The sequence below is a fragment of the Mauremys reevesii genome, linkage group 9 (assembly GCF_016161935.1).
Source record: "Mauremys reevesii isolate NIE-2019 linkage group 9, ASM1616193v1, whole genome shotgun sequence".
Classification (NCBI taxonomy): Eukaryota; Metazoa; Chordata; order Testudines; family Geoemydidae; genus Mauremys; species Mauremys reevesii.
This window is the reverse complement of record NC_052631.1, coordinates 87,558,810-87,583,911: the sequence shown is the minus strand read 5'-3', so window position 1 is coordinate 87,583,911 and position 25,102 is coordinate 87,558,810. Positions and strand designations below refer to the sequence as shown.

The 25,102-nt window shown below is 42.0% G+C and overlaps 1 long non-coding RNA gene across 4 annotated transcripts in view; it reads right to left on the bottom strand.

Annotated features, from left to right (window-relative positions):
- Positions 1-25,102, bottom strand: part of LOC120372711 — an 84,032-nt gene that overhangs the window by 434 nt on the left and 58,496 nt on the right. For 2 of the 4 annotated variants that reach the window (XR_005585132.1, XR_005585135.1), the window contains one exon: positions 19,257-19,312. The exons of 1 other annotated variant lie outside the window; for it this stretch is intronic. This is a non-coding gene — a long non-coding RNA (uncharacterized LOC120372711). Of the gene's footprint in view, positions 1-321; positions 438-19,256; positions 19,313-25,102 lie in introns of all 4 variants that reach the window. One more of the 4 variants, XR_005585134.1, reaches the window with a different exon arrangement.

The window sequence follows — 25,102 nt, the reverse complement described above, 5'->3', positions numbered from 1 at the left end:
ACATATACAGTATATGTACAGTACTGGGGCAGGCTATGTAAACAGTGACATTGTTAGAAAATAACTCAAATCAGTGATTAAATTAAATGAATCAGAACCCTAGCAATCCTTATTAGGTCTATGCATTGATTTCTCTATTAGTCCAGACAGCATGGCACTCCACACTGTCTTTGTATAAAAAGGTTAGAGACCCAAAGCTTAAAAAAAATAAAGATTGAAAACACATTAAGTGATTTTTGTTAATTTTATTGCTGCATAAAAATCCACAAAGAAACAAATGCAAGACACTAAAAACTGGTATTACTAAGCAAAGACACAAACCTTCCACCATTTCATCGTGAATAAAATCTTTCTGTGTTCCATCATATGTCTATTAAAATTAGCCAGGACCTATAGGGATGCCTCATTGTACCAGGCCACAGCAGCAAAAAAACGTTCTGAAATGAATTTGAAGAAAGTGACTGAACTTAAGAGAAAACTTCAATTTGTGGAGCTAATTCACATTTCTTGCTGACTGTAGTTTCCACAGATTTTAATAGGATCTCTCTCTCTCTCATACACACACACACACACACACACACACACACACACAAAATCACTGCAGTGATTTAGAGTTATGAAATGCTGGATGCATCCCTTTGTTATGGGATGTTTGACTTGAAAATAAGACTGAATGACACATTTTCAGCAAGCCAGTTTGTGCTGTCCTGACATAAAACGTTTGCTGTTCTAGTCCACTGGAGGTTAACTATGATGAGCCAAACTCAGTCCAGGTGTAAATGAACACAACTCTATTAAAGTGAAGCAGAGTTGTACCTGTTTAAACCAGGACTGCCTATTTGACCTACCTTTATTGTAGTGCTCCGCCTTCTCCCCTCCACTCCCCCTTCAAAGAACCCAAAGCATAGCACAAACTCAACCCTGTGTATACAGCAATCACTTCCCATCACTGGCATTTCACCTCTGAGGTGAAATGTGTCGCTTGTTTAGCGGAGCACATGTGATGAAGTGGGTTACGGTCTGAATATCGTGGGGAACTCTGCCCTGACTTACACTTTTAAAAATCCCATGAAATTAAAGAGAGATAAACAAGGTGGAACTGAGGGCAGACTTTGGCTTTGTTTATTAAAATAGCTTGTTTAGCTCTTGACTCAGTAACAAACTGGAACACTTCTTTAATTAACCTTATTAACAAACTGGAATGCCTGACTATCTCCTGTTAAGCTAGGTCTGGGGGAAACTAAGCCTTTAGCTAGGACATGCTTTGCCTGGGAATTCTCAGCAGCCTTACTTAGAGAGAGATCCTATTTGGTTTGCATTGAGAACTCCCGAACTGTGTCTAGCAGTTGCATAAACAGCAGCATATGTCCTGAAATACATTAAGTAATGACCCTGACAGGTGGGTTGGGCATACCTGCCATCCTCAACAGCATCACACCATGTCACAAACAGTTGGGACATTTCATTTTTAAAAAGGACAGCATGGGAAGGGAAACTGTAAGGGAAATTTTAGGTAAAGAGAATGAAATCCAGTTCATTCACTCCAGTAGTATGACACAGAAGCACCCTGTTGCTTGCAACACAAATGGAATACCATCAAATAAAAAACAAACAATCGCAGAACTATGGCAGGAATATTCATCAGGTGAATACTTCAGAGCCAAAAATTTGGCAATTAAATTAAGCGTTGACACCCTCACTTTAAAAAGCTGTACATTTTATTCTTTTTCTGACTGAAATATGAATTTAAAAGTCCAAGGAAACAATTTTTAATGAATCCTCTTACATCAGGGTCACAGTCAAGGTGGATGGAGCCAAAACACCCAGTAGCCATGCCCCAGGAAGTTTGTTTTGTGTGTGGTGAATTGAGTCCTGGTAAAGTTTAGAATGTATAGCCATAACAGCTAACGTTCATTATTTATACACAAAACGTACATTTTTGTCAGAGATTCCTCTCACTGCCACACTCATGAGTCTCATCGCTGAGCTAAAAGGGTTACCTTAGGGACTATTTTGTATTCTATGGCTCATTCAGTCCTTGGTTTTTCAGCTAAGACTGCCAGTAAGGAAGCTACATATGATGGTGGTGCTTAATAGCACAGAACTGGATTGAGGCCAACAACTCACTTTACACGGACCACGCAACTGCTATCAGATGGTAATAATTTGGGGGTATTATTTAACTGGGCAGGATTCAGTTTGGTTCCCTAAATGGGAAGTATCCTATTAGCAATAGTGAAAGATATCTGTCTTCCAAAACAAGGACTAAGGTAGTGTTAAAATCCAAGCTCTGGTACCAGGCAATTCATTTGAATACCAAACCCTGTGCACCAAGTTTGCTTAGCTCATGGGAACACACCTGATCACTATGCCAGTCTTGATCTTACTTTCTCTTCTCCCTCTCATCCTGCCTCCTTCCCTCTCTGTCCTTGTCACTCAGGAACAGATTGACACTGACCAGAAGAAAGTCTGCTGTCAAAGTCTTTCAGAAACTTTGAATCAGCTGCTTAATAGGAGGTGGGCAAACCTAGCAATATTTCTGAGCAACAGCAGAACGAAAACTAATATTTAGATAACTTTCTGAAGTTGAAACTTCCTTTTCCTCCTATGCTCTGGGAATGGGTTTCAACCCGGGCCCAGGGCTCCCCTTGGCCTGCTGATTCATGCTGCAGCAAGCTGTGATGACACCAACATCCTGATGAAGATACTTTATCCTGGAAGACAAAATCTAAAAGGTGGTAATGTCTTGTCTACCATACTGAATTTGCAATGAGTGGTGCAATAGGAGCATTGTTATTATTTGTATTTCAGTAGTACCTAGGAGCCTTAGCCATTGTACAGGGCTTAGTCCAAACACAAAAGACAGTCATTCATTCATTCATTCATGCCTGTCACCCCAACCGGGGTATGGGCCGCCAACAACAGATCTCCATAGTCTTCTATCCTGGGCCATTCGCTCTAGCTGGTTCCAGGTATAGCCCATTTTTTTGTCCTGGCCCAAAAAGCTCACAATTTCAGTAGATAACTCTACTTGTGAAAACCTTAAACAACTCTGAAAATGATTATTCCAAAAAGCAAAGGAATTAAAATCTGAAAGTACTATGGATTGCCACACGTGTGAGGGGTTATTGTGAATCTTATTTAGGATCCAGCCCAGAATGAACATTGCCCTTGAACATATACAAGAAACCAAACAGTACCTAGGTCACACATCAACTCAGTGCTACTCCATGTTGGGAACAATTAGGAGCTGCCACTATCCTAGGAGAATTCATTGTTTGTGTCCTTCAAGCGCTCTGAGCTTTGGGGACAAGTGCTGAAGACTGGAAGTCAATTCTGAATACTGTCTAGGTCAGCCCTGCAAATTCAGCACTGCCTCTGAAAAGAAAAAAAACTTGCCTCATCTTAAACAGTCGCTAGGCTTTCAGAATTTCACTTCACAGCTTTATTTAAGCCTCTATTATTTTAATAAATTTTAAATTAAATCCCTGAAGCAAAATGGTATAATCTAGAGAGTCTACCATGTTAATTTTGAGCTATAATGCAGCACTATGGGAGAAAATTTACCCTCTTTTACCATTTAATCAGCATTTTGTAACTCAAGCCTAATCTGTGTGACTACCTACTTTTTCCACAGGATTCTATTCCTGCTTTTGTCTAGAACAGTACCACTGAGCACACAGAAAAAGGGATGCAGAAATATGTATAACCTTTAGCTTAACTGTTATCACTAGGAAAACAGTGACTGTTGCTATGGTTGTTTAGTCAGCCTGTCACCCCATATCACATTCTTAGTGTTCACAATTGATAAAAAGATGTTTCATCTTCACACACACACACACACACAAAAAGAAAACTGAAAAAGGCAGCCCAATTTTCTATTAATCTTTTTAAAAAATAAAATCTATTTGTGCCACAGCTTGTGAAAACGCTGATCTATATGCCTATCACTGATATGATATAAGAAGACTTCTAAGAAGTGTACATGCTAAGGTTAAATGGGATGTAATAAAAATAGGACTTCCATTTATATTTTTCTGATTTTATCGATGTTTGGATCTTTGTTTGCGCACCTCCCACTAGGTATTTCCAAGGTCAGAGAAGACATTGACTTAAAAAAATGAGTGATGATTTTCAAGTACATCTAAACTGTATTAAATCTCTCTACTGCACTCTACAACCTCAAGCCTTTCCCTTATGAGACTATTATTTTTCAGCATCTTGTTAGTCCTGCTTTGCACATAACCTTGTGAACCATTCAGCTTTGTGAATAACTTTATCCTTAGCCCTAAAGGTGCACTGTCAACCTCTCATGATTAGACTTGGAAATTTAAATTAATTTTTGTTTCAAACACAACCTTGTATGCAGAGTGTTTGAAAAAGTGTTCCTGCAAGGTAAGTTTCGAGACAGAGCCAGTGAACTGTGTGGGCAAAAGAAAAAAAAAACCCTCCCTGATAAGCCCATTCACTTGAGGTAGAATAAATATCTGAAGCCCTTCCTTCACCACCATGCAGAGATGGCAAAGAGAGGATTACACGAAGAACAAGGCTCCTATTAAGTGTATATTTACAACCAACAATGACAAGATGTGCCCACCCCTTCACCGTCCCACTTTATCCTTTTTCTTTGGCTTCAGAGCAATCCCAGAGAAGGGGGTTAGGTAATTACTTATTCACCATAAGGGTTCCATAAGTGTGGAAATACACAATGTCCTAGTCTGTCACTTCCCACGGGGAGGATGGAGAGGCAGTTTATTCAGCATACTGACAACATGCAGATTGGTATCCACTTTTCATTAGGCATACACAGTGCAGTGTCTTTGCCCTCATGACAACAAGGAGTCCGGTGGCACCTTAAAGTCTAACAGATTTATTTGGGCATAAACTTTCATGGGCAAGAAACCTCACTTCTTCAGATGCATGGAGTTCATCTGAAGAAGTGAGGTTTTTTACCCATGAACGCTTATGCCCAAATAAATCTGTTAGTCGTTAAGGTGCCACCGGACTCCTTGTTGTTTTTGTGGATACAGACTAACATGGCTACCCCCCTGATACTTTTGCCATCATGGCGCACAATAAGTACTTGGATGAGAGCCAGGCATGCTGACTAAAGCTCCATTCTGATAAGGAAGAGATGATGGATGTGGGAGGTAGTCAGAGTTTGGCAGAAGCGCTGGGTCTCCTGCATTGCTGAGGTGGTGTGATGCTTTCTTGGGCCATCCAGAAGTGTGGGTCCCCTGTTACTCTTCTGCCTCAGTGAGAGAGATTTTCTGCTGCTAAAAACTGTGTAGCAGCTTGGTGTGCGTCAGCAGACACTCCAGTCTGTTAGCCAGCCCAGCAAACTCCTTGGAACTCTGCCAGGCCTTTCTTTCCTTGCAAGGAACTCTTGGTGCCCCCAGTTCCCAAACGGCTTAGAAGAACATTCCTCTGCAGCACCCAGCCCCTGTCACAGGATGCCCACAGAAATACCAAATCTGCTGTCTCCAAAGAGACAAATACCTACCGGCCTGTTAGTTTATTTGAGGATGCTCTTCTTGCTTTAATATAACAGCACTGAGATGAATTTATAATAAAACCAGAGTAAGTTTATTAACAAAGAATAGTGATTTAAGTGACACTAAGTAGAGATAATAGAAACAGAAAATGGTTATAAAATAAAATAAAAGAACAACACGCTTCTAAAAATCTACATGTAACCTTAGCAGACTCCAAGCTTTGCTGAAACAGTTTTCTCCTCTACAGTTATTTTTCAGCATCACCAGCCCACATAGCTGGGGATCCACCATCCATAGATGCAAAGAATGCAGGCCTCTTTGTTCCCTCTGTTATGGATAGCAAGATACCCTTTTCTTTCTCCTTATATTTCTCAAAGTTCATGGTCTTTGTCTCAAGAGTCAGGTGTGGGGTTCGGACTGTCGGGTGTCCTCAGTGTGCTGACACCATGCTGTTTCTTCATCTTCCTGATAACTGGTGTTTACTACAGATGCAAATGAACTGCTCATTGTCTCTGGCATCACCGTGCTCAATTTACATTCTAGACACAGGCAAATCAGCATTCCTTTGACTAGGACAAACTTGTTTTGCAAGTCTGCCTCCAAAACATATTTTAGGAATATATTTCCAGCACACATACATAACTCTTTATGCACCATACATACATCAGACAATGATACTAACGACTGCTGTGTCACCTGCTTTCATTTGATACCAAACACAACACGCTTTACAGATAAATACTGTGACAGCAATGTGTTAATTTAGAGAGCGGGTCAGGCCTAGTAGGAGTTACAGAATAGTGGGTCCTCTGCCAGTTGGCACTGAAGGGCTCTTAGGGTCACAGGCACTATACACACTCATGAAACAGGGAGATTAGAAAATTACCAGTAATCCTGCACCTCCATTTGCTTTCAAGCATTCTCCATGGCACCATTTGCCAATGGGTGGCCAAGAGTGCCATTTTTCATTTGTGTTTAGTGTGACAACTGATTATTTTTCTTGGCTACACATCCTGCACCAGTTAGTCAGACCTTTATCACTGCCAGACTGGGTTCATGTAATAAAAGGGACACACACTTAGTTAAGCTTCAGCTGGCAAAGAAGCACGTGGCCTGACCGCAGACTGAACTGGCTTTCTATTAGCTTCTGGGTCAAACTCAAGATGTTGTTATTGATCCTGGCTTGGGTCCCGGCTATCCAAGAGAAGAGTTTTCTGTGCATATGCCACAGAGACAAGGTGGGTGAGGTCATATTTTTATGGAACCATTTCTGTTGGTAAAAGAGACAAGCTTTGGGGCTACTCTCTTCTTCAGCTCTATGGGACCAACATGGTTACACCACCATTGCAAACATACACCACTGTACTAGATGAGGTGCTTGTGCCAACAGTCCTTTCATTTCAAAATCTGGAACTGTGAGTAGGATTTTCTCAATGGGGCCTACAATTTCATCGATCTGAGGGAAGCCAGATCTATAATGTTGCTCATCTTTTATCACAAGCTTTCACCTAAAATGAATAAAGGAAGGTTTATTGGTTATTTTTTTCTCTGGGTAAGACTATCATGACACTAGTTAGTAGGATTTGGGTATTGTTCTCCATGCAGAGACCTCTGAATGCCTTTTAGAAGTGAAGAAACATGAGATGGGTGAGGCATTAATCTTTTATTGGACCAACTTCTGTTGGTGAGAGACAAGCTTTCGAGCTTACACAGTGCTCTTCTTCAGAACAAATGCATGCGTAAATGAAACTGTTCTGAGAGAAATGGTGGCAACAGATGATAGTCTGTTCAGAGATTGCAAGACAAAACCCAGTTAATTAGCCTGATTATAACTAAGCAAAACCAGCATCCTCATTTGAGTCAGTTTTGCATCCAAAAACGTGGATTCTTTCGCACCTGACCCCCATGTTACAAATGGCAGCTGTTAATTTATATTCACGTATAATTCCTCCCAACACTAATTTGCATAGTGCTATCCAACCTGCCTTCCAGCACTAGTCAATATTTACATAAAAAATACTCAGTTAGGAGAATGAGGCAATTACATAACATGATTTTCAAAGATGCTGCCTTCCGTCAGGTCCCATTGACTTCAATGGGATTTGTGGTTGCTCAGCACTCCTATGTTAGAGAAAATTACTCCCAGGAGCACTAACATGGTTTTGTAGTGTTTCTCACTTGATTTTTCTACCAAGCTGCCACGTGCATGTTTTGGAAGATTCAGAGGAAAGCAGATTGCCTGTGGTTAGTCAAAAGGTTTTTTGGGGTTATTTTTTTTTTTAATTTTAAATTAGAACTGGAGGGTAAACCGTAAATACCATATACAGGAATAGTACTATATATTTAAACACAAACAGAATAATCAGTTATATGTCAGCATGGTAGGTAAGATTGCCATTTGCTCCATCATTAAAGTGGTCACTGAGTTCTTGCTGTTGATATCAGTTCACTAATTTGTTGTTTTTAAAAAGTGCTTAGATCCTACTGTGTAGCAAAAAGAGGCAAAACTGACCACCTATTTGAAGGGCATAGGGTCATTTTAGGATAGCCTGCAGAAACCATTATCAACTAAGCGTCGCTCAACATGGCTGCTAAGTCAAGGAAATCAGACGTTTATGTTAGTGGATTAGGGAATCCAAGGATTTAAAGAAATAGTTTTCAATAACGCCATTGTGGCTCGGTTATCGGTCTGTCAAAAACATACTAGACAATGTATAAAATCCTTCTCTCTGATGTAATATTGGAGCCAAAAAGGTTACTTTTTTAGCAAATGCACGATACCCGTAACAAATATATAGGGAAACAGTTTGTCAGGGAATAAAGCAAAAACATGATAAAAACCAAAATAAATGCGTATTGCCCAGCCTAAACTATCCCTCTAGGTCTGCATGAGCTTTAAATTACCCATGCCATACTGAGCTCTGTAAGCCTTTTCTCCATGCTTTTCAAACCTGTAAATGCCCTTGGATGGCAATGATCATTATGAATAGGTGCGTACGGCTGGAATAAATCAAAGTTTCACTCTGAGTACGTTGGGATCCCTTGTGTACTATGAAATCTAAGCAATTACACTCCATTTTCCAAGCTAGAAGTCAACCACATATAATACACAACAACACGGGGGGAAATAAAGTGAGAAAAGACCACTATGTAAGAACTGGAAAGGTAAGACCAATTATCCTTCAGAAGCATTAAATATTCTAATGAGGCTGATACACGACAAATGCTAAACCAGCCCTACGTGACTAGCTATGAAACTTGTTTTAACATATCACATAATGATAAAATGAGACAAGTGCAGACAAAGTTGAAAGAAGGAAAACTGAGGGATGAGAATGGGCTTTTGGCCAGCTGAACAGCACCTTTTAGGACACAGGTAAAGCCATTAAAGAGAGAACATACATTAATAAAAGACTATTACAACATGAAAGACATGAAAGACTATTACAACTATTACAAAAAAATATTACTCAGGCCTGCAGGAGTGAAATCAGGAAGGCCAAATCACACTTGGAGTTACAGCTAGCAAAAGATATTAAGAGTAAGAAGAAGGGTTTCTTCAGGTATGTTAGCAACAAGAAGAAAGTCAAGGAAAGTGTGGGCCCCTTACTGAATGAGGGAGGCAACCTAGTGACAGAGGATGTGGAAAAAGCTAGTGTACTCAATGGGTTTTTTTTGCCTCTGTCTTCACAAATAAGGTCAGCTCCCAGACTGCTGCACTGGACAGCACAGCATGTGGAGGAGGTGACCAGCCCTCTGTGGAGAAAGAAGTGGTTCAGGACTATTTAGAAAAGTTGGATGAGCATAAGTCCATGTGGTCAGATGCACTGCATCCGAGGGGGCTAAAGGAGTTGGCGGATGTGATTGCAGAGACATTGGCCATTATCTTTGAAAACTCAGGGCGATTGGGGGGAGGTCCCAGATGACTGGAAAAAGGCTAATGTAGCCCCCATCTTTAAAAAAGGGAAGGAGGAGGATCCGGGGAACTACAGGCCAGTCAGCCTCACCTCAGTCCCTGGAAAAATCATGGAGCAGTTCCTCAAGTAATCAATTCTGAAGCACTTAGAGGAGAGGAAAGTGATCAGGAACAGTCAGCATGGATTCACCAAGGGCAAGTCATGCCTGACTAACCTAATTGCCTTCTATGATGAGATAACTGGCTCTGTGGATGAGGGAAAAGCTGTGGACATGTTATTCCTTGACTTTAGCAAAGCTTTTGATATGGTCTCCCACAGTATTCTTGCCGGCAAGTTAAAGAAGTATGGGCTGGATGAATGGACTATAAGGTGGATAAAAAGCTGGCTAGATCGTCGGGCTCAACGGGTAGTGATCAATGGCACCATGTCTAGTTTGCAGCTAGTATCAAGCAGAGTGCCCTAAGGATCGGTCCTGGGGCTAGTTTTGTTCAATATCTTCATTAATGATCTGGAGGATGGCATGGACTGCATCCTCAGCAAGTTTGCAGATGACACTAAGCTGGGGGGAGAGGTAGATACACTGGAGGGTAGGGACAGAGTGACCAAGACAAATTGGAGGACTGGGCCAAAAGAAACCTGATGAGGTCCAACAAGGACAAGTGCAGAGTTCTGCACTTAGGAGGGAAGAATCCCATGCACTGCTACAGAGTAGGGACTGAATGGCTAGGCAGCAGTTCTGCAGAAAAGGACCTAGGGGTTACAGTGGACAAGAAGCTGGATATGAGTGAACAGTGTGTCCTTGTTGCCAGGAAGGCTAATGGCATTTTGGGCTGTATAAGTAGGAGCATTGCCAGCAGATCAATGGATGTGATCATTCCCCTCTATTCGACATTGGTGAGGCCTCATCTGGAGTACTGTGTCCAGCTTTGGGCCCCACACTACAAGAAGGATGTGGAAAAAATGGAAAAAGTCCAGCGGAGGGCAAAAAAATGACTAGGGGGCTAGAGCACATGACTTATGAGGACAGGCTGAGGGAACTGGGAATGTTTAGTCTGCAGAAGAGAAGAATGAGGGGGGATTTGATAGCTGCTTTCAACTGCCTGAAAGGGGGTTCCAAAGAGGATGGATCTAGACTGTTCTCAGTGGTAGCAGATGACAGAACAAGGAGTAATGGTCTCAAGTTGCAGTGGGGGAGGTTTAGGTTGGATATTAGGAAACTACTTCACTAGGAGGGTGGTGAAGCACTGAAATGGGTTACCTAGGGAGGTGGTGGAATCTCCTTCCTTAAAGATTTTTAAAGTCAGGCTTGACAAAGCCCTGGCTGGGATGATTTAGTTGGGGATTGGTCCTGATTTGAGCAGGGGGTGGACTAGATGACCTCCTGAGGTCCCTTCCAACCCTGATATTCTATGATTCTTTGTTGAATAACCAGCCCTGGATCTTACTTACACTCTTGTTCCAACAGTGTCTCAACATGTTAACCTTCGGGAAAGACAGTAAGTCCTGTTCTGTTATTTTCTCAGGCGTTTTCTGTGGATGCAAGGTCATGGGAGCTTAAGAAGATCTATTGTAGGTTGAGTTGGAAGTTTGGTGGTAATTGAGCTCTTAGAAATTAGTACAGATTATTTAAAATAATTTGTGTGCAGGTCTATGAGAGAATGGCCTTGTGGTTAAGGCACTAGATTTAGATTCAAGCAATCCAGATGCAAATCCATGCTCCACTACAGATTTCCTGTGCCTCAGTTTCTCCATCTGAAAAATTGTGATAATTCTTACTCTCTCGCACCCTTTGCCTTCTCTAATTCTATATATACTTATGCAAGTGCTTAACTTGTGGCACTGTATGCAGTCCCACTGAGGTACTCACTGTGTCTCAAGTTAAGTACACTGAGGAAATCTGTGTTCCAACAGTAATTAGAATGCAAGTCCCTTGCTATCAGTCCCACGGATAGTGAACTAGATCACATTGTTGATGGTATTGAACATCTTTGTGGCTCACAGGTCACATTTGCTGCTCAGCAGGGAACCTGGCTCCCTGGCAGGCAGATGCATGCAAGGGAGTTTTTAGCAACCCCAGTGGCATTAGTAGCAGTCTGGGCAATGCCAATCCTAACTGATTTGGGGTATCCCTTATTCCATAGTGTACTTGAAGCCCTAGACCACTTCCTGGGGGATAATGAATAATCTCTGATCTTCAGGAAATGTGCGAGCAAGTTTTGACCCTAAAAAGTAACGGATACCACTTGATTACTATATATATATATATATTTTCAAGGCTCTCTCTCCAAGGAAAAGAACTACATACTTATCTTTAATTTAATCTGTTTGAAAATAGATTCTCCTTAACATTTCTAGGCTTTCAAGATCAGCAGCTGCATGTTCCAAAGGTCAGCTGTATTACAATAATTCTCTTTTCACAGAAGCTTGTATACCATTTTTCTCCTTTCACCCTTCACCTACTGTTTACAGTTCTGTTTTCTAGGCCATCAATAGTCCTCATATGAAGTACAAGTTTATTTGTGTCCGTCACTACATAAAATGTCTAATACCTTCCGAAAGGCTTAAATTTAAGCCATTTTTTATTTTTGCAACAGCTGAAAAGTTAAACTCAGCTACACTGCAAGGATATATTCCACCTACTTCACAGAAACACAGCAAGGTCTATGTCCTGTCACACTACCTATATCAGTGCCTTTATTTGCAAAGAGGTGATTGTTCACGATAGAGTAAAGTGCTTCTTAGGGCATAAGTGGAACATAGTAGCAAATGGCTATAGTGGAGAGAATTGTCCAGGTCAGATAAGCTTATGATCATTCCTATGAGCTCACTTAGGAGGGAAGTTCTTGGCTTTATCTGGCAGAGTTGCTCCAAGGCTCTTTGTTCAAGTCTCAGCTCCAATTATGTCCAAGACAGACAGACAGACAGTTAGACAGACAGACAGACACAGTGAATCCAGCTACCAAACAGGTGATTCTATTACCTAATTAGTAACCCCGAACTTAGCTAACAGATGACAGAAGACAACGAGGGTAGGACTGTGTGAATAGACACATCTGTTTATAAATCTTTCTGGGACGTTTGTCTTTAGCCTCTTGTTTTTACCACAGGAGAACATAGAAAAAGATAACAGGCATCTTGATCCATATATTCCAGGGCCCTGCTCCTGATATTTTAATGGAGCTCTTTATGCACACAGGCATAGTGAGATCTAAGCAGTGGACGCTGAAATCATTAAAGTTCAAAGTGGAAATAAAGGCAGAAAATTTTAACTGTGAGGGTAGTTTACCACACAACTTTAAGTTGTTCTAGTGGTTAATTCTCCATCACATGGAGTCTTTAAATTAAGACCAGATATCTTTCTAGAGAAGATATTCTCTAGTTGAACCACAAGTTCTTCAGCTCATTGCAGGAATCAGTAGATGAAATCCTATGGCCTCTATTATGTAGCAAGTCAGGCTAGACAATCATAATGGTTCTCTTTGCCCTTTAAAAAATAATCCCAAGACTAGAATGCAAGAAATTTTGGGATGACATGGCCCCATGATCTCCATGATGAGTTTTGGGCAGACATCTCGGTTTGTGTTGGTATTAGTTTCTCATTTGATTATGCTGGGGAGGAGTTCTGATTCTACTGCAGTCACGCTGGTGGGAGGAAAGACAGAGAATGCTGAATGTCCCTCTAGATACAGCTTCTGCTCAATGCTCAAAATGGCAATGATTGGTTTCAAAGGGAGCTGTATTCAGCCTTCCTTGGCAGAAGGTAAAGAGGGTGAATGGATAGAAAAGGAGAGAATGGTAAGATTCCCTCAGCCTGCACCCCCACAAAAAGAATAAAGAACAGGATTACCAGTTAGTCATTAAAATTCCACAAATAAATAATTTGTATGTGAGCCATCCTTGAATCTGGCCCTCTGTTTCTTCATGTTTCCAAGCCTCAGTGATGCGCAGCTGCATCTGTCATGAGGCATTAGGTTATGTCAGCAGTGTAATGCAACAACCGATAAAACTGGTTGTGGCACATAAGAAAATGACAAATCAGTCTGGAGAATTTGAAGAGACACTTTTCTGAAGGAGCGCAGGTGCAGAAGCTGGGCTTTCACAAAAGTTCTTTCAAAAGCTGGAAGTAAACAATAAAAACGGCCATTTTATCCTAAGTAGATTTTTTAAAAAACATGTTTTCTATCCAAATATTTTGCTACAGCTGCATGCCACAGATCTGAAAACTGACAGACAAGTTTTCTTTCAAACTGAAGTACAAAGTGAGTGGCAGAGAGGGAAAGAGACTGAGGGTTCCCTGCCCATTAATATTCCACCTCTTCATTTTAACAAGGGATTAGACACCTACTGTAAAGTACTGCCTGGAGCATGTGTTGACCTTCTGCTAGATAAAGTCCAACCAACTCACATGTTTACAATTATATTCCCAACCAACAGCATGGCACTGGCACAGGTTGTAAGCTCTTCAAAACAGGGACCGTCCTATATGTTTGTACTGCATCTTTGAGACACAGCTCACGTCAAAGCAGCACCCTATAGCCTCCATATTCATCCTTCATATATGGTTGTGATATTTCACACAAAGCATGCTATATAAGATATCACAGGAAAGCTCATGATCTGCTGAAACCCATTGCTCTGTCAAAATATGTATTCATGAGTGTGTATGAAGTTGAGAGATTTTGCTGTATGGTTGTTATTGAAATATGTTGTAAGTTTGGGAGTCATCCGTTGCTAGTTCTCCAGTGACAACAAAGGAGGTGATCCACACCCAGGTGGGTGTTAAACGACCATTATCAGCAGGGGAATTGTGAACAAGGGATTTACAATTCTGTAAGAAAAGCACCACACAATGGGGATTGCTCAATCCTGTAACTCAGCAAGGCCCACCAGGCATGCCTGGGCTAGTACTTTCCAGGGACATGGACTAAGAGTATAAAGTAAAGGACAGTAGCGTCACGAGGGCACCTTTCTCCTCCCCTGTCTACACTGGAAGCAACAAGAACACTGGGAAGACAAAGACCTGAAATGACGAGACTGGTCCCAGGCTTAAGGGGAAAGCCTGTGTATTAAGGAGTGTAACCTACCTGTAACATCTAGTGGGGTGAGAAAAACTGCTTGATACAAATACTGCTTAGTCTAGTAAGGTTTAACTTTTATTTTCTTTGGTAACTATCTCTGACCTTTTGTGCCTACCACTTATAATCATTTAAAAATCTTTCTGTAGTCAATAAACTTATTTTAATGTTTTATCCTTACCAGTGAGTTTGTTTGAAGCGTTTGGGAAATCTGCTCAGGTTACAAAGGCTGGTGCATGTCCACTTTCCTTTGACAAAGTGGTGAACTAATTAATAAACTTACAGTGCTCAAGAAAAGGTCTGCAGCAGTGCAAGACGGTATATTCCTGGGGCACAAGACTGGGGGCTTGGGAGATTTGCTGGTGTCTTTCTCTGTGTGATTTGTGAGTGGTCCAAGCAGCATTCATGCAATTTAGCTGGGTGTGGTGCTCTACATGCTCTTGTGATAACTGTGCTCAGGTGGAGGGGTTTGCTGCTTGTCATTATCAAAGTATTGTGCAAGACAGCCCAGGCTGGAGAGTTAAGGGGGCACAGAGGTACCGCAGTTCCAGGTTGTACCCCAGGGATCTCCTCACACCCTGTGTTTTTGGTATCAAAGGATTTGGTATCAAGGGATTTATCAGAGCATGAGTCAAAAGGAACATAGCTGCCACCTTTTTAACAGTGTGCTCCACATCTCATTTGGGTCATGCACACTTCCTCTCCTCTTCACCTTCACACTGATCACCTTGCTTTCAATTCATCATCATCCAACCTATCTCCACTCCCTGTAAATTAACAGCTGGAAATAATCAGAACCATATGACCAACAAGCATCCAGCTGAGCAATAGCATGCCACACCACAACTGGAAAACCACTATTATGAGTTTTCCTAGACAATAGAATTATGTCTTATCTAATTTTTTCCTCAGAGTCCAATATGGCTACAAATATATATCCCTTTTCCTCTTACAACTATCTCTACCTTCAGGGAAAGCAAACCCCTTATTGTTTTCCTATTAGGGAATGCCTTCTCAATGCTGAATGCTGTTCAGTGATACTTATTTAAATTCTTAGTTCTGGACAAAAACATAAGCTACAAGGCCTGTCACATGTGACAAAGTCAGTAGTTCCACTGAGCCTACAGCATTGGGGTGAAATTCCCCTTAGATCCTTACAATAGTAGTCAGCTTTGGGATTCTGCTGTTTCTGTGTTTGCAGATCTTCCGTTGATGCTAGTGGGAGCTGTGTATCAGGGAAAGAAGAATATCAAAGTTCAGAAATACTATACAAATTTAAGAGAAAAATGTCCTTAAAGTAGAAGCTGAAGGTGTAGTTTGTTAACTGAACTAAGTAATACCTTTCACTGCTACTTGTTTTTGTAAGTGCTGAGCTGATCAAAACAACTTTGACACTTTAAACCTGAAACATTTTCTAGCTGAAAGCAGCCTGGAACACTGACATTTTTGCCATTACTATATATATTCTTTTAAAATGGAGTTACGTGTGCACAGCATGAATTATTCTTTTGGTGTACATTGTCGCTGAGCTGCACATTTTGTATCTTATTTCTATTAAAAAAGAAGTATATAACAACATGTCAAAACACATCCCTCAGAGATGCAGATAACTCCAGAAACCAGGGACACCTCATCTTACAGGGAGAATATGTATTAAGAGAGAGATCCACAGTAGTATTTATCCTTGAAATGTTATTGTTTGCAAAAACCCGAGGTAAACCTTTTCAGCGTGATATGCTGTCGTTTAGCAATGATCCACGCATATTTTTAGACACAAAGTGAATGGAAACTTTTGCTGATACAATTGCTTCTTTTTAAACACTTTTGAGTGACTTGTTTATTTTAATTTCTTCACTGTGATAACACATGAAGCCCAAGAGGCATAACTAGCATCTAGAAAGGGCAAGTAAGGGGAATGCTGTCAGAAAAAGGCCTGGTAAAGTGTGGTCTATGCACAAGGTTGGGAGCCAGGAGCTCCTAAATTTTAAGCCAGACTCTAGTACTTGACTCCACTGCTCTACCTCAGTTTCCCCATCTATAAAGTAGGCTGATAAAACCTCACAGGGATGCTTGGAGGTGTCTGGTGACATTTGGAAAGCTCTTTGAAGATGGAAAGCATTAAGCAATATAATTAAGAATCTGCTGGCTAATCAGGATTTATTTCTCAGCTTAGCAGTACACCCATTCAATTAAGAGATTCTAAAACAATTAATAAGTCCTAGGCTAAAGCAATTTCTTCCCGTGACTATTTACAACAGTTATTTACTTGGCAACCATTTACAAGGCAGCAGCACTGAAACACACCCGTTGTTTGAAAGACTAAGTAGATGGGAAATTAAATGTGGTTTTAAATTACATAATTTTTTAAATTATTGTGCGTTTGATGAAAGAGGAGGAAATTCCTCATATGAGGCAGCCATAGACCGTCATGATGCCTTTCCCAGAGCTATTAGAATCAGCCGTAGCAATATGTATTTAGAGAATTTTTTAAAAAACGTGGATAGTTATGGCTCCTTTGGAAATCCTGACAGGGCCTTAACAACTGCAGCAGTAACAAGTGTTGGTATAATTAAGATAACACTTAAGTCAGCTGAATTTCCCACTGTGCTGGCAGAATCCTAATAAATTTACCAGAATTAATGGTTAAATCTCTCACTCTAAACATATAGGGCCAGATCCTAAAGGAACTGAGCACCTGCTAAACACCCACAGCACCCTCTGACATCAGCTGGAGTTGAGGGTGCTCAGCACCCCTCAGTATCTGCCTATCTGGACCCTGCAATCCTCCAATAGCTTCACCCTGAAGATGTTTTTTATGGCAAGTAGCAAAAGGAAGAACATGATCAAGTAAATTTTCAGCCCATTCAGATTTCAGCACTTTGAAATGGACTCACTGAAGCAAACAATCATTTTTCTAGAAATGTGTCTCTTCTTGCATGACTGACTTGGTTTAACTCATGAATCATCTTATAAACACAGATCTCCATAGCAAGAGCATGCTTGAGAAAGCACCTGTATAGAATCATGGGCAGATAGGGCAGGCGAGTGGTGCAATGGGAAGGTGCAGTACAACAGCAGTTAGCAGGAGACAGAAAGGAGAAGGAAGGAGTGAAACCCTCACTTTGAGATGGCTGAGGTCATCCTCAGAGCATGACAGAGAGCAGGGCCTGAGCTATTAAAAAAGCAGAAAGACAGAAAGGGCTATAAAATAGCCAGAGAGCAAGGGATCAAGATGTTACTCATGGAGAGTGTCTGTCAGCAGTGCTGGGGGAGCAGTGGCACGCACACACTCATCGTTCGGGTGAGACTGCCTCCCCGCACCCATGGCTGTGGTCCCGTCCTCCGCCCAAGCCTCCTCCCATTGAGGTTTCCCCTCAATCCTGTATCCACACAAAAAGATCTCCTTGGGACTGGATCCCCCCCCAGCTCCCGTTCCCTCTACCTAAAATCTGGGAGGGGGAAGGAAAGCAGCAGCTATGGCTGCTGGGCATGGGACCATCAGCTCAGGCTCTCCTATGGGCTAGCTCAGCCCTTTGTCTACCAAGGTGGGCAGCAGGCTGCCCTGCTCTGCACCGAGACTTGGCAGAAAGGGGGCAAGCAGGAAAGGAGCTGGGCCAACTCCCAAACCTGCCTTCTCAGCAGAGGGACAAAGTGGCCCTTATTCGCAAAGGCCTCGCACCAGACACCTCCCAGCCAGACAGTTCAGCATAGAGTGACCAAATGTCCCATGTTTATAGGGACAGTCCTGTTTTTTGGGACTCTTTCTTAATTAGGCGCCTGTTACCACCCACCCCCTGTCCTGTTTTTTTCTACAGTTGCTATCTGGTCACACTAGCTCAGCTCAGCTCCTTGGGTACGGAGGAGGCAGCAATGAGACCGAAAAGCACTGGTGCACCAAGAACCTCAGACTTCTTTCTGTCCCCCACTTTCCACCGCTACCTACCTCAGTCTTCTCCAGCTTGGGTCTGAAAGAGGTGGCAGAACCATGCCAATTTCCCCTGAAAGCTCCAAGTTGGGGGCAGGGTGTCAGAAAATGCCCCTCATGCCCTCCTAAAATTAGCCCATGGCTACTTATATCCTGTGGTGGGAAAATTGAGGACTGAGAGAGAGAGAGAGAGAGAGAGAGAGAGAGAGAGAGAGAGCAGAAAAATTACAAAAAGGGAGGAGCCAACTGTCCGGACCAAGGCAAAGGAATGAAGCCGAGCGAATCTGAGAGCAGGCTAGGAACAGAGCGGGCTCTGAGGGAATGGAATTTTGCCATCTGCTGGGTATGCTAATGTAGAAAAGGTAACAAAAAATTCCCAAACAGAGAAAACTCAGTGTTTCCAGACCTCGGTTGAATTCTCAATATATTTTATACAAAAGAAATATTTGTCGTCCTTTTGGATGATCCTGATGAGGCAACAATAAACCAAGGAACAGGCAAAGGTAAAGATCTCCTTGCAAAAGTATCCTCCAGTATCTGTGCTTTGCAAAAGAAGCAGCAAACCCAGCTTTCTGTGAAATTTATTAATGGAGTGAAACTATTTCTTGAATTTGACTCTACTGCCATTTCCCTACCTCACACTGGCTCACTCCATGGCACCCTATGTAGCAAAGTTTAGGATATCTTTTGTTACCTGAAAGCTTATCAGAGGAAGGTACCAATTCTAACGTCAGTTTGGTAAATTTCCACTATTACTGTTGTCTGTAGGTACATGAATTATTTATCTGTTTTAATTCCATTACCTGGCATAACTAGGTATTATTTTACACGTATCCAAGCATACCTCTCCCTGTTTGTTCTGTCAGTCTTTTGTCTCTTGTGCGCTGTCTAAGCCTGAATCTGAAAAGCAAATAGTACACATTTCAGGAGGTGTCAAATCTGAGATAAAATTTCACAACTGTGCACAAAGTTTGGCCAGTCTTCTGCCTCTCTTCTCCTGTGACAGAGACACAAAAGAGGTGGTGGGGGAAAGGCAGAGAGAATCAAGGGCTAGTCTTCACTTCAGGCCAGACTGAGCATTAGTTCAAAGTCCCGTACAGAGTGGGGACGTGCACATTGCCCCAGGAGGAGACTTGGGAAAGACTCATGACTCAGAGGGTCGTAATTCCTTCCCTGCTCCCCCTTGGCTCGGGAGGGGAAGTAATTTACAGCTTTACAGTCTTTACAGCTGCAGGTTATTCCCACTCCCAGGAGTTGGTTTAGCTCTGGTGGCCAGCCAAGCACAGCCTACTCCCCACCCTACTTGCTTGGTCACCAAGGGAAGCAGTGGCCCTGCAGAGCCTGCCAACCCATTCCGGAGTGGCCTTATGATCTGGGCAGGCAGTTCTGGAAGGTGGATTGGGCTTACGACCAGTGCTTAATTTGTAATGGGAGGTGCCAGGGATCAAGCTGTTTTTTAAATTTCATAACCGATGCAGCAAGACCACAGGTACTAGGGTTACGAACTGCCAAGCCTCAGCCCCAGCAAGCACAAAGTAAGCACTGCTTATGACCCTGCGTGGCCATGAGGGGGCTCAGGGAGAGTTGATGCTGAATTTGAAGAAATGACTAGGGTTTGTGAAGCATTTTCAACAAAATTTGTGGCCTTCAAATATTCTGTTTGCTTTGCATTTCATGAAATTTTTCACTAAATTGGGCTAGACTAAGCTATATTTGAAAACAGGCCCTCTTTCAAGTACAAATTCCAATTCGAACTGGAAATTTTGTTCAGGCAAAGGTCTCATTGGGCAAAAGTGCCATTTTTCAAAAATTTCATAGCTAATGAAAGTCTGAGGCTCAGAGCAACGGTGTGGAGGTAGTGGTGTAAAAAAGTATTTGAAGTCATATTCAGAGCTGGTGTTGACAAGTGAAATGGATGGACTTGCACCCACTTACACCAGAGCTGAATGCATAGCCCTAAAAAAAAGGGCTCATTCTGGAATGTTTGATCTAAAGGAGTATGTTTAATTTAAGACTCAATTTAGGATGCGGTGCAGAGTGCTCTCAACTCTGATAGAAGTCAGGATTGGGCCCATATTGTCCTATATAGCACACCACAATTACATAACAGTAAACTGGGGTGAAGATGTCAATTGGAAAGTACCCCCATTTGCCTCCACCTGGGATAGAGCAGATTATTTTTTCCTCAAGACAGAGCCTAGGTTCAAAGGGGATCACAAACTTGAAAGAAAAGGAAAGAGAGGTTAAGTGAGTGGTCAGAGGATAACAAGGGTGCAAAAGCTGACAGGTTGGCAAGGAGTTACACAAAAACAGAGGGAGCGGCTGCCACAGATCAGTCTCCTTCTCCTTGCCAATGATGGAGCTAGATGGGCTGAGGAGAATTTCAAAAGCTGGCAAGGAAAGATTCAGGTGTAAGGAAGACACAAGCATATAGGCCTTTTACTGTTTAGACCCTTCACTCTACATGATTTACACCTGTGAGGAATGAATAAATGATGCTTTGCTCTGAAGATGCTGTTTGTGTGTCACTGCAAACTTGCTGTCACAGGCTCCCAAATGGAAACGCTTGCAGGGACCAAAGCCAAATTGGGATGCGTCATTAATGCTATTGGGAACCAGGCGGCTGCAGCCCAGTGATCCAGTCTGAAAGTGGTTGGACCATGCAGTTCTATCCAGTGTGAGGCATAGTTTGCCTGGCTTGTCATCAGAGGGGTGCACTTGACAGGGACTGAGAGGTGCACTTCACCCTGTCAGTGTGATAAAGGGAAAATATTTTTATCAAACAAATAAAATCTTATTCTGGCTTTTTTGATTTTTCATTGATAATCCTAAAGAAATGAATTGTTACAGAATTACTTAGAATTTTCTGCCACGTTCTGTGATTTCCTCAGCAAGAAAATTCCGAGCAAAATAATTGTTGCCAACAGGGAGACTGCTTATTCGATCTCCCACAATGTTTGATCTGGTCTTGCTTAGAGGTGGACATATTCCACTGCTCTGATTTCCAGAGTATGGGCATGGGGGGGGAGGAGGAAGAACACAACCGAGAATAGTACATCCCAGAAAGTGTTCACTAATGGATCTCTTAAGATAATATATGTCATCATTCAGTTGGCATTTTAAATCAACAGGGACAACTTCCTCCCAGTGCCCTGAATTTCATAAATCAAAAAGTGTCCTAATGAGAATGGTTTCTCGGCAGTGGTTTGTAGATTACTGTGACTCAGAAAAAAAAGAAAGTGTCAGAATAATGGATATGTTCGGCCCCAGCGAGTGGTACAGATAAAAGATGTGTGTTATGAAAAGCTCTATTTTTCTTGTTTCTGTTGTTCTTTTAGTTAAAGGTTCCACCACCATTGGTCTCCCGGGGGCAAAGCTTGCTTAAGGGTGGGAATTAACTGACAGCAAACATTTATTGCATTCAGAAAAGTTTTACTTTTAAAATAAGTCCAACAAACTGCTAAATGAAGCAGAATTCATTTGTAAATTAACAACAATAAGCGATCCCTAGGCAACTCCATACGTACTCCAGTAATAATCCATCCCATAAATAGTGCCGAGGAAATAGTCAAGCCCTGTGTTTTAATCTGAGGCTGTGGGTAACATTCTCAATAGCACGTAAGTGACCTAGAAGTGAAAGTTTCATTTGAAAAAGTGAGGTAGCCAAGTCAAGCTTTTCAAACTCTGCCAGCACTCCTAGCTATCTTCAAGACACCACTGACTTCCTGAGGAAACTACAGTCCATTGATGATCTTCCAGAAAACACCATCCTGGCCACTATGGATGTAGAAGCCCTCCATACCAACGTTCCACACTAAGATGGACTACAAGCAGTCAGGAACCAGTATTACCTGGTGGCTGAACTTTGTGACTTTGTCCTCACCCACAACTATTTCACATTTGGGGACAATGTATACCTTCAAGTCAGCGGCACTGCTATGGGTACCCATATGGCCCCACAGTATGCCAACATTTTTTATGGCTGACTTAGAACAATGCTTCCTCAGCTCTTGTCCCCTAACGCCCATAGTCTACTTGCACTACATTGATGACATCTTCATCATCTGGGATCTATGGAAAAGAAGCCCTTGAGGAATTCCACCATGATTTCAACAATTTCCATCCCACCATCAACCTCAGCCTGAACCAGTCCACACGAGATCCACTTTCTGGACACTACGGTGCTAATACACAATGGTCACATAAACACCACCCTATACCGGAAACCTGCTGACTGCTATACTTACCTACACGCCTCTAGCTTTCATCCAGACCACACCACACAATCCATTGTTTACAGCCAAGTTCTAAGATACAACCGCATTTGCACCAACCCCTCAGACAGAGACAAACACCTACAAGATCTCTATCAAGCATTCTTACAACTACAATACCCACCTCCTGAAGTGAAGAAACAGATTGACAGAGCCAGAAGAGTACCCAGAAGTCACTAAGGACAGGCCCAACAAAGAAAATAACAGAATGCCACTAGCCATCGCCTTCAGTCCCCAACTAAAACCTCTCTAGCGCATCAAGGATCAACAACCTATCCTGAAGGACGATCCCTCACTCTTATAACCCTATCCTCCAAAACAGTTGCAATCCCTCCCAGTTTGGTATCATCTGGGAACTTAATAAGCATACTTTCTATGCCAATATCTAAGTCGTTAATGAAGATATTGAACAGAACCGGTCCTAAAACAGACCCCTGCGGAACCCCACTTGTTATACCTTTCCAGCGTGATTGGGAACCATTAATAACTACTCTCTGAGTACGGTTATCCAGCCAGTTATGCACCCACCTTATAGTAGCCCCATCTAAGTTGTATTTGCCTAGTTTATCGATAAGAATATCATGTGAGACCGTATCAAATGCCTTACTAAAGTCTAGGTATACCACATCCACCGCTTCTCCCTTATCCACAGGACTCATTATCCTATCAAAAGAAAGCTATCAGATTGGTTTGACATGATATGTTCTTTACAAATCCATGCTGGCTATTCCCTATCACCTTACCACCTTCCAAGTGTTTGCAGATGATTTCCTTAATTACTTGCTCCATTATCTTCCCTGGCATGGAAGTTAAACTAACTGGTCTGTAGTTTCCTGGGTTGTTTTTATTTCCCTTTTTATAGATGGGCACTATATTTGCCCTTTTCCAGTCTTCTGGAATCTCTCCTGTCTCCCATGATTTTCCAAAGATAATAGCTAGAGGCTCAGATACTTCCTCTATTAGCTCCTTGAGTATTCTAGGATGCATTTCATCAGGCCCTGGTGACTTGCAGGCATCTAACTTTTCTAAGTGATTTTTAACTTGTTCTTTTTTTATTTTATCTTCCAAACCAAACCCCTTCCCATTAGCATTCACTATGTTAGGCATTCCTTCAGACTTCTTGGTGAAGACTGATACAAAGAAGTCATCAAGCGTCTCTGCCATTTCCAAGTTTCCTATTACTGTTTCTCCCTCCTCACTGAGCAGTGGGCCTACCCTGTCCTTGGTCTTCCTCTTGCTTCTAATGTATTGATAAAAAGTCTTCTTGTTTCCCTTTATTCTTGTAGCTAGTTTGAGCTCAGTTTGTGCCTTTGCCTTTATAATCTTATCCCTGCATTCCTGTGTTGTTTGCCTATATTCATCCTTTGTAATTTGTCCTAGTTTCCATTTTTTATATGACTCCTTTTTATTTTTTAGATCATGCAAGATCTCGTGGTTAAGCCAAGCTGGTCTTTTGCCACATTTTCTATCTTTCCTACCCAGGGGAATAGCTTACCTTTGGGCCCTTAATAGTGTCCCTTTGAAATACTGCCAACTTTCCTCAGTTGTTTTTCCCCTCAATCTTGATTCCCATGGGACCTTACCAATCAGCTCTCTGAGCTTACCAAAATCCACCTTCCTGAAATCCATTGTCTCTATTTTGCTGTACTCCCTTCTACCCTTCCTTAGAACTGTGAACTCTGATTCATGATCACTTTCACCCAAGCTGCCTTCCACTTTCAATTCTCAATGAGTTCCTCCCTATTTGTTAAAATCAAATCTAGAACAGCTTCCCCCACCCAGTAGCTTTTTCAACTTTCTGAAATAAAAAGTTGTCTGCAATGCAGTCCAAGAACTTATTGGATAGTCTGTGCCCCGCTGTGTTATTTTTCCAACATATATCTGGATAGTTGAAGTCCCCCATCACCACCAAATCTTGAGCTTTGGATGATTTTGTTAATTGTTTAAAAAAAGCCTCATCCACCTCTTCCACGTGGTAAGGTAGCCTGTAGTAGACTCCTAGCATAACATCACCCTTGTTTTTTTACCCCTTTTAGCCTAACCCAGAGACTCTCAACACTTCCATCTCCCATGTCCATCTCCACCTCAGTCCAAGTGTGCACATTATTAATATATAAGGCAACACCTCCTCCCTTTTTCCCCTGTCTATCCTTCCTGAGCAAGCTGTACCCATCCACACCAATGTTCCAATCACGTGTATTATCCCACCAAGTTTCGGTGATGCCAACAATGTCATAGTTGTATTTATTTATTAGCACTTCCAGTTCTTCCTGCTTATTACCCATACTTCTCGCATTTGTATATAGGCATCTAAGATACTGATTTGATCTTGCCTCCCAGTTTTGCCCTGACCCTCTTTTCTCTCTGCCATTATAGCCCACGCTCCCTCCCGTTTCCAACCCATCTTCCAGGTCTC